The sequence below is a fragment of the Xenopus laevis genome, chromosome 1L, assembly GCF_017654675.1.
Source record: "Xenopus laevis strain J_2021 chromosome 1L, Xenopus_laevis_v10.1, whole genome shotgun sequence".
Lineage (NCBI taxonomy): Eukaryota > Metazoa > Chordata > Amphibia > Anura > Pipidae > Xenopus > Xenopus laevis.
The window spans coordinates 42,197,075-42,214,401 of record NC_054371.1 but is presented as its reverse complement, the minus strand read 5'-3'; the positions used below and the strand labels follow the sequence as shown (position 1 = coordinate 42,214,401).

The window sequence follows — 17,327 nt, the reverse complement described above, 5'->3', positions numbered from 1 at the left end:
CACAAAGATTTGGCCATCACCATTCTACCGGAGACCCAGGGCAGGTCGGGTAAGTGCATTCTATATAGACTATTCTGTCTTCCTGGGGCAAAGAGCTTGCAATTGAGTAGGGAAAAGGGGGAACAATTAAATTGTTTGAGTATAGCTCATCCAATACAAAATGCCTGTGATAAAGCAGTAACGAGTGTGGGGCTGAGCGCTTGGCACATACAGTCGGGGGGAGACGGAACTTTACACGGACCAGTTGAAATGTGTGTATTTGTGCCACTCCTGGCATGGGAAAAAGGCATGAAGTAATTATGGGAAAGAACCGTGGTCGGTACAGAATGCGACCTGGGAAAACATTTCTCAATTTAGCACTGGATCCTTCATAGTAACAAGGTTTCCCCTGGCACCCATCTGGCCAGTCGTTTATACAGGCAACCACCTAAACCCAATATGCTGGGTGTTACCTGGGTTAAGAGCAAGCACTTGCCTGTGGGGAGGAAAATTTGATGTATTAATTTTGAAATATGTGTTGAGAATATTGTACAAAAAACATCTGCTACAAGTTCTGGGTATTTAGTAGAACTGTTTACATGGCTTCACAATCAGCAAGGAAACAGATCAGCTTATCTGCCATGCTAGAAGTTTTATTTGTAATCTGCCTGGTGTCTGCAGTCATGTTGATTGTCAATGATTAAAATCATGGAGGTTAGTGAAGCAGAACAGCTAGGGAAGTACGAAGGGGGGGGGGTTAAACCTTTTTTTCAAGGCAGGCATGACTACTCATTTGTGTGTTAAGACCCTCTTCTATTCATATTTCAGTCTCTTATTCAAATCAGTGCATGGTTGCTAGGGTAATTTGGACCATAGTAACCAGACTGCTGAAATTGCAAACTGGAGAGCTGCTGAATAAAAAGCTAAATAACTCAAAAACCACAAATAATAAAAAATGCAAACCAATTGCAAATTGTGTCAGAACATACTAAAATTATCTCAAAGTGAACAATCCCTTTAGAGGGGCCCAGTTGTAAATTTCTGTACCGGGGCCCTTAGCAGTCTAGTTACGCCACTGCTGGGGAGCGCCAAATATAGGTTGTGATTGGTTGTTGGTGGTCACTATAAGGACTGTCAGATCACCTGCTTTGAGGCCACTGAGAGTAATTTTTCTCATGAGCCACTGGTTGGCAATAAATAATAAAAACTAATAAAAACAGATGTAGAGTGGAATGCAAGCAAAGCAGATTTCCAGTCTTCTAGATTCTGTGTTCATCTGGTCATGATTTTGATTGAATGCAGTGTCTGGCCAATGTTGATTACAATGGCTGCTTTTTTGATTATCTGAATAAAATGGAATGGTTTTAAAAATATTTTAATTTTGCCTTTTATAAATTGCCATTGTTCTTCTGTACTCTACATTGATTCACATTAACCTCTGCCCTTGTGGAATTTATAATCTATGGTTTCTGTCATTGTCACACACATGCATTTCGCCATCTGTGGGTTGAGACTAAACCGTGAAATTCCTTCTGCAGTAGGTATTTAACTTTACAGCGAATCTTCGGTCCCAAGGCAGAATCTAATTTTAAAAGGGTAAGAAGCCTGCACTAGTTTGTGACAAAACCTGAGTACTTGGAGGAAATCCACATGGGCACAGAAATCCACACGGGCATGGAAAAACACAAACTCTTTCCCCACCCAAAATTAATTGTTTTACTCATAGAATTGCTGGAATATATGTGTAGAGTTTTATGCATCTGTCACCAGATTCACCCAGATCTATATTTCTCCCAGATCTAGGCCTTGGGACTTTGGCACCCTGGGCAAATGTATCCATACAGTAAAGCACATGAGGGACACTAGAGGAATGGCTTTAAAGTTACTGAGGACATTCATGTCTTTAGCTTAGATCCTGTCTGTTCGTGTGTTTGATCGGGAAACAGGAGATCAGAGAAAAAAAAAACAGTTAACTAGTGATGCCGGCCAAGGAGTTCATTGGTATACCTTCAATCACAGATTAAGGTCTTGAGCTGTATTAAAAGGTGCATTGATTCACGAGAGGAGGGGGGGTCGTTCTTTCACTGTATAGTGACATTATTGAATTAGAGAGGGTTGAGAAGAGGGCAACTAAGATGGTAAAAGGTATGGAAAATCTTAGCTATGAGGAAAGACTGGCCAAATTGGGGATGTTCACGATGGAGAAGAGGAGCTTAAGGGGTGATTTGATAACTATGTATAAATATAAAAGGGGATCATATAATCTTTGTAATGCTTTATTTACCAGTAGGTCTTTCCAGCTGACGCAAGGTCACCCATTCCGATTAGAAGAAAAGAGGTTCCGCCTAAATATTCGGAAGGGGTTATTTACAGTGAGAGCTGTGAAGATGTGGAATTCTCTCCCTGAATCAGTTGTACAGGCTGATACATTAGATAGCTTTAAGAAGGGGTTGGATTGCTTTTTAGCAAGTGAGAGAATAGAGGGTTATGCAAGATAGCTCATAGTACAAGGTGATCCAGGGACTGATCCAATAGCCATCTTGGAGTCAGGAAGGATTTGTTCCCCCTTTGAGCAAATTGGAGAGGCTTCAAATGTTTTTTTTGCCTTCCTCTGGATCAACTAGCAGTTAAACAGGTTAAAATAGAGTTAAAAGGTTGAACTTGATGTAAGTGTATAGTTTTTAACCTAACTTACTAGGTTACTATGTGGATTTAAGCCTGCTGCCATGGATACAAGTGGAACGGGGAGCTTAGAACTACAGGTACCCAGAGTTGCATGCAGAGTATGGCCACACCCTACGCAGGTGCATCTGCTGATTTCCCCATAGTTCTTGCCCTTGAGATCAGAAAATGGCTTTCTCATTCTTTACAGTAGCATCAGCATCATGACTTGTGTGAGACTAGTGGATGTTCATTGGATGTCACTATTGTATGCTGGGCTCCAGGCAGTTGAATGTCACATAAGACTATTTGTGTGTTTGAGCTCCCACAGTGCACCAGCTTGCTCTTTCTTTCTCTCTCTCTCTCGCTCTCTCTCTCTCTGGAAATTGAGAAAGCAGTTATGCCAATATGGTGAAATGAAATGCGGATGTTCAGTTTTCGTGCAGGCTGTGAATGCAGCCCCTAGCTAATCACATATCACATTTATTTTTCACATATCCCTTGAAATTTGGCATTGTTTCTCATTTATCCGTCTCATTATACTCTATTATACTGTTGTACTACTACAGTTTACTACTCTTTCCCCAAGTCTCTTGGAGATATAAAAGATGGGTTTGCCTGTAGCAGGAAACCTGAGAATGAAGACTTCATCTTTGTGTTAGCAGGATATGTAATTTGAATTCCTTGAAAAGGCTCTCGGTTAATCACAACACAGTCGTTTTAGGGGAAGACAGAGACCTAACAAACAGGTAATATTAGAACAGACAGTTGTAGGATTATGAAAAGTACCGTATATAAGTGATTAAACTAAAACACCTGGCTTGCCCCCTCCTTTCCTGTTAGGAAGCAACCACATGGAGCTGTTTTCTTGGCCTGCATATTATCGCTGGCCATGAAATTGCCCCCTCGAAATTGCCTACTCACTTGTGTGTCTTTGCTTAGAGCCTCTTCATAGGCCTGGGTGCATACACATGAAGCAGGTTGTGCCACGAGACGCATGATTGTGCATTTTCATACCAAAATTCTCTGTTTCTCTGCACCTAGGCCGATACAGTGCCTCTGGGTGCAGACACACAAGCGAGTGTAAAAGTACAAGTTTAGAAGGCGCACACTCTAATGCATAATGTGAGGTGCTAATCCAAAGGAGGCTCCCCACACGAGTCTTCAAGGTTGTGAAGCTCAAAAATCTAAATAAGGATTGCACACAAAAAAGTTTAAAAAAAAGTTACAAAAATTAGTTACAAAAATCATAGCAAAACAAATCTAATTTAATTAAAAAAAAAAAAATACTTTTAAAAAAAAGTAAATGTTGTTTATTTGTATTCCATATCTGTGAATCTTTAATTGTATAGCAAGATAATGATTTTTTTAATAATTAGCTCATCACTTCTTGTTGCTTCTGGTGTCTGTAGATTATAGATATAAGGGGTAAGCTGGCAGGGAGAACGTGGCAACCTTAACTACAGTGAAGAACCAAGAAGGTGTAAGTGAGTAAATATTATTGGAATAGTGTACTTAGTACCTGCTGTTTATTCAGCAGGCATTTGTGCAACGGATAGCAAACCTTTCATTACAAATTCACACCTCTTCTCCACTATGTCCCTTCGACAAAGCAGACGCATTATGTTGTTTTATTTTACTTTGATAAAATTCTCCCTAGTTGAGCAATCTGTTAAGCATAGTGAGTCACTTATTCCTAGAGGTGCAGTTTCCCATTATACAGATTTATTTGTTTGGCATTCCTTTTCAGTGATTTTCTTAAACTTTCCTAGAAGTGCACAGTTTGTGGGCTTTGTGTCCTTCACAGCAATCGCTGCATGGTTTTTTCATCAACTAACAAATGTACATAGCTTATGAAACATGCAATGATCCATGAAGTAAGTAGTCCAACAAGTTTTGTGCTCCGAAATTAATGTATGTATGTGTGATGTATATATAACATGTGCACAAGTACAGAGGTCCTATTAAATACAGACTAGTAATAAAAGAAGCTGTTATGGTACAAACTGCATTTTTTTCTTTCACATTTCTGTATGTTCGTGCATACCTGGTGTTTTTACTTGCTTTTACTATCTTTGTATAGATGTATGTTTTTCATTTGGCGCACACAGACTGGCTTTTGGCATATCCAACATATTGACCCATGTGATGATCTGTTGCATTTGAGGACAATTAGGCCACATAACCTACATGCAAGATTAAAATATAAAATAGTGCATTGTATATTGTTTGCACATACAAATACAAAATTGTGTTTCTTTGTAAGCTACCTTTAGAAAGAAAATAATACAGTTGCCATTTAACATAAAACTGCAGCTGCAAATTAAAGACTTTTGACATTTAAATGCTAAATTCTATAGTTAGTATAGATATGGGTATATATAGTTTATGTGAGGGTGTGTGTATGAACGCTGGGTTTCATTTGGAGGGGTTGAACTTGATGGAGTCTTTTAGATTCTATGTTCGTCTGGTCATGATTTTGATTGAATGCAATGTCTGGCCAATGTTGATTACAATGGCTGCTTTAAATCCTATTACTTATTTGACCTAATTTTGTTTCATGTATTTGTGGCTATGGGGCAGCTATCTAGTAAAACGTGTTTTATATACACATAAAGAGTTGCAAATTGTATTACCATTTGCATCTGACTTGCTGCCCTTGTTGAAAAGCCTTTGACCCATGAGTATGCTTCTTAGCGCCAAAATCCACTCCGTGTGGCTTTAATGTGGTGTCATGTGACCAAATGGGCTTATTCTCGGCATGTGTTTATCTGCATGCCAAGAATAAACCCTCTCTGGTCTGTCTGTAGCCGTAGCAGACACCGACTGACCAAAAGTCAGAAACTGCCAGCCGGGGCAAATAGAAACAAAGTTGTACTGCAGACACTTAGGGGCAAATTTATTGTGCTGTTTTGAAAAAAAACGACGGGATAATACACCACACATCGCCAGGCTTCACTGTGTGAAAATGGCATACATTTTTTTTTTTACGTGTTTTTTCTTAGAGTGACTTCCCCTGGAAGCAATGTAAAATAACGGAATCAAATTGCGTTTTATACAGTATAATAAATATGCCCCTCAGAAATCTGTGTGAGCTAGAGGAATAGATATGAAAGCAGTTATAAAATTGCCAGTGATAATGTGTTCGTACAGGTATGGGGCCATGTTATCCTAAATGCTTGGGACCTGAGGTTTTCTGGATAGAGGAACTCTGTAATTTGGATGTCCTTTCCTTAAAGAGGAAGGAAACCTAGTCGGCGCAAACCCACCACCCCCCCTCCCATTTGTTGCCCACCCTTTCTCCTCCCCCCTGGCCTACCCGTCCCCCTGGGCAAATGCCCCTAACTTGTTACTTACCCTTCTGCGCAGGTCCAGTCCAGGGAGTTCACAGACGACATCTTCTTCCACGCGATCTTCTTCCCGCTTTGAACGGCGCATGTGCAGTAGGATCATTTTGCCGGTACGATCTACTGCGCATGCGCGTGACTTTTGGCGCATGCTCAGAAACGCCGTTCACAGCAGGAAGAAGATCGCGTGGAAGAAGATGTCGTCTGTGAACTCCCTGGACTGGACCTGCGCAGAAGGGTAAGTAACAAGTTAGGGGCATTTGCCCAGCGGGACGGGTAGGCCAGGGGGGAGGAGGGAGGGTGGGCAACAAACGGGAGGGGGGGTGAGGGGTTTGCGCCGACTAGGTTTCCTTCCCCTTTAAGTCTACTAAAAAATCATTTAAACATTAATTAAACTCAATAGGATTGTTTTGCCTCCATTAAGGATTGATTTTATTTTCAGATTGAGTACAAAGTACTGTTTATTAATACAGAGAAAAAGGAAATTTGAATTATTTGATTAAAATGCAGATTATGGGAGATGACCTTCCATGATTTAGAGCTTTCTGGATAACTGGTTTCCGGATAACAGATTCCATTCTATTATTATTCTAAAATACTTGATCCTTGATGTTTAGGGAGGGTCCACCTGTACCACCTGATATTTTCATTGTCCTCTTACAATAGGTAATAGTATAGAAGCAGGTATGCACCTTGTTATAATTTGTAATTTGAAACTTTTGCATCTCGATCTCCCAATTTATTTGACTTTCCTTAGAAAAAGGTTTTACCTCTTTATTGCTTTGGTTTGGTCGGTGTGAAATGGTTTCTCCCTTTGCTCGTGTACATGTTGCTTGTTTTATTCAGCAAGCCATTAGTTGATGATTTAGGTGTAGCACATACAGCATGGAGCCAATTGTATTTATCAGGTTAATTTTAGCCCTAGTTGCTAGGAGAGCTATTTACCTTACCCGCCTTGTGAGATGATATACTTGAAATGAGGGAAAAATGTAAATTTAATCGTGGATTGTACACTGAAAATAACTACGCCCAAAATTACAAGGCATTTTCTGCAGTATAAAAGTCATTTAGTGGTTTACAGTAACTTTCCTTGAACTGCAGAAGTGCAAGGCCCAGTGTTTCACAACTGATAATGTAAATATTTCCCACCTTTCCTTTCCAAAGTCATCAGGTTCATACAGTATGTTCAGTGACTAGAATACAAAGTACACACATTTCTGTATAGACTTTCCAGCGACTTTGTGACACAGTTCTTACCGATAGCAGTTGTCCCAGTTTAACTATTAAGTACAGGGATTGCCTGTCAGGGCAGCAACTTTGGTTGGTTTAACCTCTCCAATGGTACAGTATTTTTGGTTTTAAGATAGCAATGTTATATTCACACTACAAACACATTTTTAGACTCTTGTATCTCTAATTTTTGCTTGATTTTTGTGAGAGTACGTTTCCATTATGTTGTGCTGCTAGTTTATTGCATCCTAATGTCCCCCAATAAAGCACAAGCAGGATGCAGGTTTTAGTTTCCAATTTGCTTCTTCCACAAGACTTCAAACTTGATCTGGTGTCATGATCCCCCTTAGTGATCAGTTGCAAATGCTACTCGATAGGGTTCTAAAGTAAATTGATATTCACGGGGTGGAGGTGCCAATGTATTTAGACACTCCTGACTGCAGGTAATATAATTGCTAAGCTTAGACTGGCCTGAGGTACTATTGTAACACACAGGCAGCTGTACTAATGCCCCAGTGATTGTTTTTTTTTTATGTTCTGTATTCCCCACAGCAGAGCAAAGATTTTATTCTATTGGATATGTATGCTATGAGGACAGCACGGAGGATCTATGGGGCATTGGCAAAGATGGTGGCACTACAGGGATAGTACCTGGTGGTGTCATGTGGGTCGTGTGGCTTCATGCCGACCTCAACACACCCTTTGCAGGTCATGGGTTGAGCTTCCCGTCCACGACCTTACCCTGCCAGCTTCCTCTTTCCAGCCTTTTTTTTTCACGCTTTCCCCATCCCTTTTGTCATGTCCTTGGTGGGGCGGGTCTGTATATAGAGGGGAGGAGCCAGGTCAGGTGGGGGTTGAGTTTTTCTTGATCCACCCATCACTAGTACCCGGGCTGGTGGGTCGACAGAAGCAGACAGAAGCACACGGGTCTACGGTTAGTGATTATTTTCACTCGGGGGTGCCTATGCCATTTGTGTACCTGCAGATACAATATATACCAGTAAATATGCTTTTTATTCCTGTCCATGGAATAAGGAATAGAAAGTATGCATTGTACAAATATGATATATTTCACATTGCGCTACATAATAGGTTTTAATTGGACACATGTTATCACTAGTAGATATAAAGGCATGTTATTTACATGATGATTCTATTTTTTTCCTGTTTGTTTCTACCATGTCCAGGTTTATAATGGTATGTAGTTATCTTAAAATGAAATGATTAATCTGCTATCCCAAGTACTGAAATTCAGCTTAAAGGGGTTGTTCACCTTCAAACAACTAGTTGTTATCAGATAGATCACCAGAAATAACGACTTTTTCCAATGACTTTCTATTTTCTATGTGTCACGGTTTTTCTAATATTGAAGTATAAAGTGTCATTTCTCTCCTTCTGAAGCAGCTCTGGGAGGGGGGGTCGCCGATCCTGTAAACAGTTCTAAATTGATACATTTAGTTGATACATTTCTTATCTTTGTCCCTGCTGAGCAGAATCTCTGGGTTTCATTACAGGCAGCTGTTAGAATTGATACAATTGTTGCTAATACTCCAGAGATGCTGCTGAGAAATGTATCAACTAAATGTTGCAAAATTGTAACAGTTCAGAATCTGCACCTGGATTACTGAGCTGCCAGACTGAAACACCAGAGACAGGGACATTCAACTTTAAACTTAGATTTTGGAAAAAACGTAAAAAATAAATAATGGAAAGTAATTGGAAAAAGTCATTATTTCTAGGGAACAATCTAAAAACAACTAAATTGAAAAAAGTGTTTGGAAGGTGAACAACCCCTTTAAGCATATCCGTTCTCAAACACTTCATGTGTCATAACCATGAATGCCAGCATTAATTTGCTAGCCTGATGATTACCTTTTAATTGTAAGCTTACTTTAATGCAGATAAGACATTGATTTTGTTTAAAAACAAATGCTAAACTAAAATCATGTCCTGTTCAGTATTTGTTTTCCTGTAAAGCTCTCTGCTCTGTGTTGTGTGAGCTGAGCTCTTACTAAGTAAGTAGGTAACTGGGCCAGCAGGTTACTGGAACAATTGAGAATAAGTGAGTTCATTGACTGGCGGCTCTTACAGTGCAACAGTGTGTGCCAAATAAATCCCTTCAGGTTTGTGTGCGAAACGCAGCAGTGCTCTACTGATTCCCTCTCTGTCTGAGAAGCGGCCTGTCCCTTAGCTGACGGTTGCGTATTTGTATGAGAGAAAGAAAATGGAGAGGTGTTACTAGTTATAAAATAAGCACTGTTATAAATCCAGGGTTAGTTGTATAGAACAGTTTGTAGATATGAGAGCAGTGCAGTAGAATTGTGGGAGTGGCTAGCAAAGAATCTGGGAGTGCTCATAGAATAGAAATTCTATATTAGGATTAAGTAGGTAAAGCAAAATCTACTGAATAATCATTGGGTTCACTTACCCGTATATCACTGAAGGAAGCAACAATCCATACTGTGACCCAGATAAGAAATTTTGAAACGAAATAGTTTGTAGTAGAAAGGATATCTTTTAACAGATCTGGACTGTGTTAGTCTGTAAAATAATAATTATTGCAAGGATCCTTGCTCAGTTTTTACAGCACTGAAATGAATTCTAGAAATCTCTATAAACCCTGAGTGATCATCCATACACTAGGAGCAATGCAGAATCGCACATGTTACACCAGGAAGCCATTAGCCATACATATAATGTGTACCGAGAGAAACTATAAATATGTGCCTGCATAGATACCACTTTCTGCTATGCATAATTTTGCAGGAAACCCCTATTGTATAATAGTGGTAAATTTATTCCCCCTTGCATCATGGCTGGCATTATGAGTGCCCAGCAGCCAGATTTGGCCAGATAATTTATAGGGATCACTGACTGCCCAGCAGTCACTATAAATCTGAGTTATGGGGGCAGATTTACTAAAGCGCGAAGTAGCTAAAGCTAGCGACTTTTTGACAGCGTTGCCATCCAGAGGGACATCGCCAATTTACTAACAGGCGCAGGCGCCGATTCGCTAGCGAAACAGAACGTCACTAGCTGTCATTCGCATTCACCAGGCGGCTTTTCACTCTGGCGAACGTACGTTACTCTTCAAATTCACTAAAATGCAGATTTTACTGAACGTTACCTCTTTTGCCAGAGTTGCCTTCACCACCTCGGACCAGGTGAAGTGCTATAAAGCAACTAGATCTTCCTCAATCTTCACTTACATCATATCATGTGAGCTGAAAATGCATCAAAGTTCAAAAAACGCTGGCGTCTTTTGCATGCAATCACGTTGAAAGGAAAAGTCCTAACAAACTTTTTTTGGGGAACCATTTTTTTCCAGACATTTCCTAAAATATGGAACATTCATTTTACAGTGGGCTCATGTGTAGGGCATTATATTAACTCTCTTGTTAGTGAGTCAGCCCCATGTTCGTGGGGCTGACTCCACGAACATGGGGCTGTTAGTGAATCAGCCCCATGTTAGTGAATCAGCCCCATGTTCCATTACAAAGCAGTTGCCTTTAGTTTTTCTCCAGTCAGTAAATTGTGAAGGGTATTCAGAATGTTCACATGTTCTGAATACCCCGTTCTGCATGTACACATTGCAGCATACAGTCCAACAACCTTGGGGTTGGTTTTTTAGGCAATGTTGTTCAGTAGTCTTCTTCATTGGGAATCCTGCCAACTCTATGTACATTTCCTTAAATATATTCATTTTTCAACTTGCAAAACTATTAACAGTGTTGACATCTCTCTGTTATACCCTCTTTCCCACTGTATAACTAGTGTGTGAGCTGTTACTTTATCCTTAAATGGCTGCCTTTATACCTTCTCTATAAAATGCTATGATAGCAGCATTCAATTGGCCAGTTTCACGAATGTCAAATGAACTTTTCAGTTTTATGAATATTTTTATTTGTATAACACTTCTTATGCATGCAGCACTGTACAGCACTTCGATGTGTTTTGCCTGTATATTGTACATATGACGTAGAAGAAAAAACGGACTGTAATTCTTCTGCTAAAATTGTCTTTAGTCATTTTGGACCACCACGATGCTTCTCCATGAGTGCATATACGGTCCCATTTCTAGCCTAGCATGCCCACTCTTCTCCACTGCATTTGCAATGTTATGTGACTGCAAATGTATGGGAAGCCTACAGGCAGGTATCTGTGGAATGTTGAGGCTTAGACTGAAAGGAACATCTGAACACTAAAATCTTAGAGAATCGTGTAAGTCTGCCACGCAGATGAGAAGCATGTGTTCTGCAAAGTGCTGAATGTTAGTAGTATCCGGCACATTTATATGTATATAAATTCTGAGTGAATTATCTCAGAGCAGCAAACAACCTATAATTATCAGCATTGCATCAATCATTCTGTAAAACTATAAAACAGCATAAAATAGTTTCTGTGGTTCTCTCTCTCTTCTCTTCTGACTTCTGATTTGTTGGTCTCTTTGGGAGGCATATATGTCCTGATTAACAAAGTAACTGCTGTCTTGGCCATGGCCTTCTCCGCTCTAAGGTCTTAATTAAGGGATGCAGGGTTACCTCCAGCTGTAGATTTCTGCTCCTTTTACATATATGTCTGCATGAGACAAAATTCTACTTCTATATTGGTATCTTTATGCAGTTTAGATCTCTGTGTTGAACTGTACATTGCTACAGTCTATACTGCTTTTTAAATAGAGACTATAGGATTTTATCTATGCATGGAAAAACACCCTATATTATGGGTCAAACATATATAACTATGTACTGCAGTGGGCTACTTTCTAATTAAGCCTCATTTAGTGAAATTGGATGAAATAGTCATTCGGCATTATAGCTATTTGTATATGGCTATACTCTGTGGTTGGCTTCTCTAAGAGACAGCCACTTATTATTAGGAACTGTCCCATAGCTGTTAAAAATATGTTTTTGTACCCTTAATTGCTACAAGTTCAAAAAGCCTGCAGAGAGTTGTGCTTTAAACTTCTCAACTATTGCAGATCAAAGACAATAGTTGTCTAGCTATCAGCTGGTTGTTGTATATGTGGCTATCCCAATAACCCCCAATACATTGTACATGTTCCCTAACTTGGTTCATGGTTTGGAAAATGAAACATCTTTTCATGTTTTCTCCTGTTATATTTTGCAGGGTTGAAATTAGAAATGCTGCTGTGTCACAGAAACTTGAGCTGAAGCTTTCTTCTAATAGACCATCCTGCAACCAATTAATTTCCTGGGCTAAAGTGCTTGTAAGGTAATGTTAGTATTATTACTATGCTTATTTAAGTTCTAGAACATCAGTTCCTGCCCAGCGGAGCTTACGATCTAAGGTTCCTTTCTCATACACAAACACTGTGGTCAATTTTATCAAAAGCAAATTAAGCTTTCAGTATGTTTTTGGAGTGTGGGCGGGCACACCCAGAGAGAACTCAGACAAGCATAGGGTGACTATATATTATTTGATTCATTTCTGAAGCTGAAGATCCACGTTCAGATCATAGTAAAAAAAGAGACCCTAAAAAATTTAAAGAAAAAGGCAGCCTCAAGGCAGCCTCTAAATTGTTCAGGTTATGATTGGATGTTTATTCCTTCAGAGAGTGAAAAGTTGTGCAAACCCTGTACCGACAAGATTAAAGGGCCTGTTCCTTCTATGCAAGATTTTTTTTCTCCTGGATGAAATGAGCTATGAAGGAAACATTTCAACCATTCGACTAACCCTGTGACATCCACCTTAGCACTCCCATTTGGCATCTCAAGTTCCCCCATGTTTTCACCAAAATCATGGTGGTGGTCGCTGCTTTTTAAGGGAGAAGGCAGTGTCAGTCATTCAGTATCTCAACGATTTCCTGATAAATGCAAGATTCCCTTCTATTCTAAGACAGCATCTTTCTTTAGTTCTAGAGACGTAGCAGTACCTGGGCTGGTTAATAAACTGGGAAATGTCAGCTCTTCTTCCAACTCAGAGAATAAAATTCATAAGAATGTGGCTGGAGACACATGTAGGCAAGGTTTTTTTTTTTTGCCAGAAGAAAAACGCGAAAAAAGAAATTAAAAGTATCCTTGCTTATCCAAAGGAAGAGATCTACAATGAATCAAAATTTGGAAGCTTTGGCGCTGTTTTCTTTATCAATCAACACGTTTCCTTGGGCCAAAGGCCATGCAAAACCGCTACAAGATTTCTTGCTTCTAGTGTGGAATCAGCAAGAAGATTCACTAAACAGATGTGTAGTTCTACCTGTTCAAGTAAAAGAGTCTCTCAACTGGTTGCTTCTACCCAGAATTTTCAAAAAGAATCCAATCTTTTCCCCAAAAGCAAGCAAACATAATAACTACTGATCCAAGCAAATGCTGGGGAGCCCATCTGGATGGCTGCTACAGACAAGGCCATTGAGGTCCAAACTCACTCTCGCCACCTTCAAATGTTAGAGGCAGTCTGGAGGGCAATTATGGCCTTCAGGGATTCCATAAGGAGTCATATTCACACATCATCATCATCATCATCATCATTTATTTATATAGCGCTGTCAAGAAACGCAGTGCTTTATTGCAGTTATAGCAAACAGGGAATAAATGGTGGATAACAGACAAGGATTACAGAGTACAATAGGGTTTACAAACTAAAAGGTTAGGGTACAATTGAGACATTAGGATTATATAAACACTTTGTCATTTTTGATACAGCAATGATTAATTAAGGTACATCGAATAGGCCTCTTTAAACAGATGGGTCTTTAAGGAGCGCTTGAAAGTTTGGAAGGAAGGAGAAAGTCTGACAGTTTGTGGCAGCACATACAACATATCATCTGAGTATTATCTGAATCACAAAGGCAGCTCAAAAAGCCAGGTTCCTTGCGATCTGTCATCAAAAATGTGTTCTTGTGCCAAAACAGTCTAGAAGACTTAAGAGCAAGGCATATAAGTGGCTCCACAGATACAGTAGCAGACTTTTTAAGTCGAAGGGAAATACTACCAACATAATGGAGTCTGAATTCAGAGGTATTTCTCCAGCTCTGTGCCCTTTGGGGAACCCCAGGGATACCTCATGGCCACAAAGCAAAAATTTTCACCCTAAAGGCAAACTAGGGAGAAGTTGCGGTGGATGCTCTGATACAGCCATGGAATTTCACTTTGGCATACATCTTCCCTCCTCTAGCGATAATAGTGAAGGTACTCAGAAAGCACAAGCAGCACCATACAACAGCAATTGTAATTGCACCGACTTGGACAAGAAGAGCATGGTATGCAGAGCGGCATCATCCTTCAGGAGGATTTTGAGAAAAAATTGGCTCTGAACACACTGAAAGTTCAGATTGCGGCTTTAGGGGCCTACAGGGGTGAGTCATTGGCAGAGCAATCCTAGAAGATTTCTAAAAACTTGAGACCAAAGATGCTCTTCAAGTGTTTTCCTGCTTGGGACCTTGACATTGTATTGAAGGCCTTGCAAAATGTCCAAAGCCTCCTTCTTTCATCCTACAATAAAAACAACTTTTTTGTTGGCCATTTGCTCTGCAAGACTAGTTGGGGAACTCTAAGCTCTCTCATGCAACAAGCCTTATTTTCAAGCTCATACTTATGAACTAATTCTAAGGTCTGATCCTTCATTTTTCCCTAAAGTTACATCAGACTTTCACAGGAACTTTGAGATCCACCTGCCAACCTTTTTTTTAATATCACAGAAACCAAAGGGAGAAAGAGCTGCAGTGCTAAATGTGCATCTCCAGAGTGTCAGACCATTTTTAGTGGATAATAATCTGCTTCTTTCTTTTGCTGGTCCTAATAAAGGGAAAGCAGCTTCCAAATATACCATCTCCAGATGGATAAAACAGACAATTTCATTGGACTGGGCAAAATCTGTGTATCGCTGTTCAGCGCTGGCCCGTCCCCATCAAGACTCGCCACACTTAATTCTTAGAAAAGCGGCTTTTATTCAGCTTGCATAAGTGATAACAGGCAGTGGGTAAGTGGTGCGAACTAACGCGTTTCGTGCCCTCTCTTATTGGCACTTCATCAGAGTTCATTGGACTACCTGATGACCGATAAGGTAGTGCCAAAGGCCCATTCAACAAGTGCGATGTCAGCCTCCTGGTAGGAGAGAGCAGGTGTCACTTTGGACCAGATCTGCAAAGCTGCTTTGTGGTCAAGCTGTAAAACCTTCATAAAGCATTGCAGGCTGGACATTGATCCATCTAGGGAAGCAGCTTTTGCAAAAGCAATTATCAATTCAGCCCTCCTTTAACTCACTGATTCTTCTACTCTCTCTTAAGTGCTGCCTGTAGGGACGTGAGGGAAATAACAAATTTTATACTTCCTTCTTTCTTGTATATAATACAATTGTGTGTCAGAAAAGATAGTGTCTAGTTATTGCTTGGTAAATTCACTGCTGGGAGTTTTATAGGGTGGGGGTCACTTTAAGGGTCAGGGCACACAGGCAGATTCAGGGAGATTAGTTGCCCCGTGACAAATCTCCTTTTCTTCTGGGCGACTAATCTCCCCGAACTGCCTGGCTAAAATGTAAATTGCCGGCGAGATGGCACTCGGCGGGATTCGTTTTCCGAAGTCGCCTGAAGTTTCCTTCTGAGGCAACTTCAGGAAACAAGTGCCTTCCCCCTGGCGATTTTCATTTTAGCTGGCGGGGAGGCAGTTAGGGAAGATTAGTCGCCCAAAAGAAGAGGCGATTTATCGCCGGGCAACTAATCTCCCTGAATCCTCCTGTGTGCCCTGACCTTTAATTGGTGGGGCTAATCCTGCCTACAGGTGAGGAGTGCTTCTCCTCTCTCTCTCTTTGATTGCTGCCTTTATGACTGAGGGAAAAGGAATTTTCAGTAAGTATAAACTTTGTTATTTTTAACCATAAGAGTTTAGCCAAGTTGGCTTATTTATGCACATAATAGCGTCTGTATCTAGTAGAACTAAAGAGTCACTGTGTATCATGCATGGATACCTGTATGACAAGCTTGTGTAGCATACCATGAGGTGGAGTCAAGTTTGAAGTCTCACCTTGGCAATTAATAACCCTTTATTGCACAGCAAAACATAATCCTCTGTTACTAACTTATGTTGTACAAGTTAAATCCTTCCTGCTTTGAGTTGCTGCTATTTATACATAAAACTTGCTAATGTGCAGTTCATTATAACTGATCCCTAATCATGGTGGTATTTTATTATGACTGGCTTTCTTATCTTATCTGTCCTCTTATTAAAGGAGCTCTAAAGAAGTAAGGCAGAAAGGTTGTACATTGTGTTTTAGGATGCTATACCAGCCGAAGGCAACCACAGCCCTTTAGCAGATCTGTGCCTCCAAAGATGCCTCAGTAGCTCCCCATCTTCTTTTCTGCTGATTCACTGCATATACTCTGTGCTGCTGTCACTTACCTGAGCTTTTGTCGAATATAGAATATAAACATCACAATACAAGGCTAATAAGTAGTTCAGATTCCAGTGCAATTAGTGTCAGCTTATATGACCGGCAAACCTCAATTACTACTTGATCACTTGCGATGGCCCCTATGATTAGTTTCTCAATAGCTGCTCTGAGCACACTGGGTATGTGCGTGTCACTGATACTCCTAACAAAATCCAAGATGGTGAGCACCTGTGAAAACTGTAAAGGCCTTTAGTATATAAAATATGGCATTTCTAACCATATTCTTTTTTAGTGGTTAGTCCTCCTTTAACTGTGAGCAGGATTAAACAGACACAGCCTGATTTACTTTTTTCTTGGAGGAAAAGATAAAGCTTGCATGTTCAAGTGTCTTCAAATGCATGATATAAAGTAAATGCTCTTTCATGGTATGTAATATGTGCTGTTAGATAATTACATACTAAAACACTGCCATTTTAAGCATTAAAGGAAAACGAAACCCCCCGAACAATGTACATCTCTATTCAAATATATTGCATAAAACAGCTCATGTGTAAAACACTGCTTAATGTAAATAAACTATTCATAATAATACAATGTAAAAAAATGGAGATGTGGAAGCCTTGACGTGGTATGGTTTTGTAAACTTTGAGACAGGGGACTAGGGAATGTGCATTAAAACTAGCACTTCCATTATACTTAAATATACTATTACTTAGCCTTTAGAGTGCTTCCACATCTCCAATTTTTTTTCCATTTTTTTATATT

At 40.0% G+C, this 17,327-nt stretch overlaps 1 protein-coding gene across 2 annotated transcripts in view; it reads left to right on the top strand.

Annotated features, from left to right (window-relative positions):
• clock.L (clock circadian regulator L homeolog) overlaps positions 1 to 17,327 on the top strand; it is a 55,975-nt gene that overhangs the window by 8,506 nt on the left and 30,142 nt on the right. Inside the window, 1 exon segment of one of the 2 annotated variants that reach the window (NM_001090385.2) lies at positions 12,348 to 12,452. The exons of the other annotated variant lie outside the window; for it this stretch is intronic. The gene's annotated coding sequence lies outside the window, so the exon portion shown is untranslated. 2 annotated transcript variants of the gene reach the window in all.